Source organism: Arachis hypogaea, chromosome 12 (assembly GCF_003086295.3).
Source record: "Arachis hypogaea cultivar Tifrunner chromosome 12, arahy.Tifrunner.gnm2.J5K5, whole genome shotgun sequence".
Taxonomy (NCBI): domain Eukaryota; kingdom Viridiplantae; phylum Streptophyta; class Magnoliopsida; order Fabales; family Fabaceae; genus Arachis; species Arachis hypogaea.
In genome coordinates, this window is record NC_092047.1 from 48,236,774 (window position 1) to 48,240,579 (window position 3,806).

Here is a 3,806-nt window from a genome sequence, read left to right on the forward strand (position 1 = left end):
CAGATGTTCAGAGCATTGTTGAGACTTTCCAACACCAAACTTAGAGTTTGGATATGGGAGTTCAACACCAAACTTAGAGTTTGGTTGTGGCCTCCCAACACCAAACTTAGAGTTTGACTGTGGGGGCTTGGGTTGACTCTGCTTTGAGAGAAGCTTTTCGTGCTTCCTCTCCATGGTTGCAGAGGGAGATCCTTGAGTTTTAAACACAAGGGAGTCCTCATTCCATTGAAGGACTAGTTCACCTCTGTCAACATCAATCACAGCTCTTGCTGTGGCCAGGAAAGGTCTTCCTAGGATGATGGATTCATCCTCTTCCTTTCCAGTATCCAGGACTATGAAATCAGCAGGGATGTAAAGGCCTTCAACCTTTACTAACACGTCCTCTACTTGTCCATAAGCCTGTTTTCTTGAACTGTCTGCCATCTCTAATGAGATTTTAGCAGCTTGCACCCCATAGATTCCCAGTTTCTCTATTACAGAGAGGGGCATGAGGTTTATTCCTGAACCAAGGTAACACAGAGCCTTAAAGATCATGGTGCCTATGGTACAGGGTATTATGAACTTTCCAGGATCCTGTCTCTTCTGAGGCAATGTCAGTTGATCCAGATCACTTAGTTCATTGATGAACAAGGGAGGTTCAATTTCCCAAGTATCAATGCCAAATAATTTGGCATTCAGCTTCATGATTGCACCAAGAAACTTGGCAGTTTGCTCTTCAGTAACATCCTCATTCTCTTCAGAAGAGGAATACTCATCAGAGCTCATGAAGGGCATAAGGAGGTTCAATGGAATCTCTACGGTCTCTAGATGAGCCTCAGAGTCCCTTGGTTCCTCAGAAGGAAACTCCTTATTGATCACTGGACGTCCCAGGAGGTCTTTCTCCTTGGGATTCACGTCCTCTCCTCTCCTCACAGGTTCGGCCATGATGCTTATGTCAATGGCCTTGCACTCTCCTTTTGGATTCTCTTCTGTATTGCTTGGGAGAGTACTAGGAGGGATTTCAGTGATCCTCTTACTCAGCTGGCCTACTTGTGCTTCCAAATTTCTAATGGAAGACCTTGTTTCATTCATGAAACTTACAGTGGCCTTAGATAGATCAGAGACTAAGTTTGCTAAATTAGAAGTATTTTGTTCAGAGTTCTCTGTCTGTTGCTGAGTGGATGATGGAAAAGGTTTATTATTGTTAAACCTGTTTCTTCCACCATTATTAAAGCCTTGTTGAGGCTTTTGATCCTTCCATGAGAAATTTGGATGATTTCTCCATGATGAGTTGTAGGTGTTTCCATAAGGTTCACCTAAGTAATTTACCTCTGCTATTGCAGGGTTTTCAAGATCATAAGCTTCTTCTTCATAAGAAGCCTCTTGAGTACTGTTGGATGCAGCTTGCATTCCATGCAGACTCTAAGAGATCATATTGACTTGCTGAGTCAATATTTTATTCTGAGCCAATATGGCATTCAGAGTATCAACTTCAAGAACTCCCTTCTTCATAGGCGTCCCATTATTCATAGGATTCCTTTCAGAAGTGTACATGAACTGGTTATTAGCAACCATGTCAATGAGTTCTTGAGCCTCTGTAGGCGTTTTCTTTAGGTGAATGGATCCACCTGCAGAAGTGTCCAGTGACATCTTTGATAGCTCAGATAAACCATCATAGAATATATCCAGGATGGTCCATTCTGAAAGCATGTCAGAAGGACACTTTTTGGTCAACTGTTTGTATCTTTCCCAAGCTTCATAGAGGGATTCACCTTCTTTCTGCCTGAAGGTTTGAACATCAGCTCTAAGCTTGCTCAGCTTTTGAGGAGGAAAGTACTTGGCTAAGAAAGTCGTGACCAGCTTATCCTAAGAGTTCAGGCTGTCTTTGGGTTGAGAATCCAACCATAATCTAGCTCTGTCTCTTACAGCAAAAGGGAAAAGCATGAGCCTGTAGACTTCAGGATCTACTCCATTAGTCTTAACAGTATCACATATCTGCAAGAATTCAGTTAAAAACTGAAAAGGATCTTCAGATGGAAGTCCATGAAACTTGCAGTTCTACTGCATCAGAGAAACTAATTGAGGTTTCAGCTCAAAGTTGTTTGCTCCAATGGCAGGAATGGAGATGCTTCTTCCATGTAAATTGGAATTAGGTGCAGTAAAGTCACCAAGCATCTTCCTTACATTATTATTATTTTCTGCTGCCATCTCCTTTTCTTGTTCGAAAATTTCTGAAAGGTTATTTCTGGATTGTTGTAATTTAGCTTCTCTTAATTTTCTCTTCAGAGTCCTTTCAGGTTCTGGATCCGCTTCCACAAGAATGTTCTTATCCTTGCTCTGCTCATATGACAAAGAAGAGGGCACAGAAAAATAATAATAATAATAGAGATCCTTTATACCACAGTATAGGGATCCCTGTGTGAGTAGAAGAAGAGGGGGAGACAAAGAATGTAATATAATAGAAGAAACACAACTGTGAGGATGGCAGAGATGTGAGATGAGATGTTAGGATATGAATGAATAAATAGAATAAGATGGGGGAGGGATAATTTTCGAAAATAATTTTTAAAAAAGAGTTAGTGATTTTTGAAAATAGTTTTTGAAAAAGGTTAGTATTTTTTTCGAAAAAATTTTAAAATAAAAAAAAAATAAAATTAATTAGTTAATAAAAAAAAGAAATTTTTGAAAAAGAGGGAAGATATTTTCAAAAAATGAGAGAGAGAGAGTTAGTTAGGTGGTTTTGAAAAAGATAAAAAACAAACAAAAAATTTGTTAGTTAGGTGAAACAAATTTTGAAAAGATAGGAAGTTAGGAAGTTAGAGAAGATATTTTGAAATCAAATTTTTGAAAAAGATAAGATAAGAAGATATTTTTGAAAAGATATGATAGGAATTAGTTTTGAAAAAGATTTGATTTTTAAAATCTCAATTAATGACTTGATTCATAAGAAATCACAAGATATGATTCTAGAACTTAAAGTTTGAATCTTTCTTAACAAGTAAGTAAAAAACTTCAAATTTTTGAATCAAAGCATTAATTGATTATGTTATTTTCGAAAATTATGATATAAGATAAGAAAAAGATTTTTGAAAATTATTTTTGGAATTTTCGAAAATAACCAAGAATTTTGAAAAAGATTTGATTTTTGAAAAAGATTTTGAAAAAAGATAAGATTTTCAAATTGAAAATTTGATTTGACTTATAAGAAACAACTTGATTTTAAAAATTTTTGAAAAAGTCAATCCCAATTTTCGAATTTGATGAGAGAAAAAGGGAAAGATATTTTTTTGATTTTTTTGAATTTTTATGATGCAAGAGAAAAACACTAAAAAGATGCAATGCATGAAATTTTTAGATCAAATCAATGAATGCATGCAAGAATGATATGAATGTCAAGATGAACACCAAGAACACTATGAATGTCAAGATGAACATCATAGACACAATTTTGAAAAATTTTTAATGCAAAGAAAACATGCAAGACACCAAACTTAGAATTCTTTAATGCTTAGACACTAAGAATTCAAGAATGCATATGAAAAACAATAAAAGACACAAAACAAAAAATCATCAAGATCAAACAAGAAGACTTACCAAGAACAACTTGAAGATCATGAAGAACACTATGAATACATGAGAATTTTCGAAAAATGCAAGATGCACATGCAATTGACACCAAACTTATAACATGACTCATGACTCAAACAAGAACTCAAAGATATTTTTGATTTTTTATGATTTTCTAATTTTTTTGGATTTTTTTTTCGAAAATTAATTGAAAAAGGAAAATAAGGATTCCAAAATTTTTAATATGAATTCCAGGAATC

At 35.2% G+C, this 3,806-nt stretch overlaps 1 non-coding gene across 1 annotated transcript; it reads left to right on the plus strand.

Annotated features, from left to right (window-relative positions):
* The first annotated feature begins 1,683 nt into the window (after nt 1-1,683).
* LOC112731412 (small nucleolar RNA R71) lies at nt 1,684-1,791 on the plus strand. Its single transcript, XR_003167191.1, has one exon. It is a non-coding gene; the product is annotated as a small nucleolar RNA R71 (small nucleolar RNA).
* Nucleotides 1,792-3,806: the final 2,015 nt, after the last annotated feature.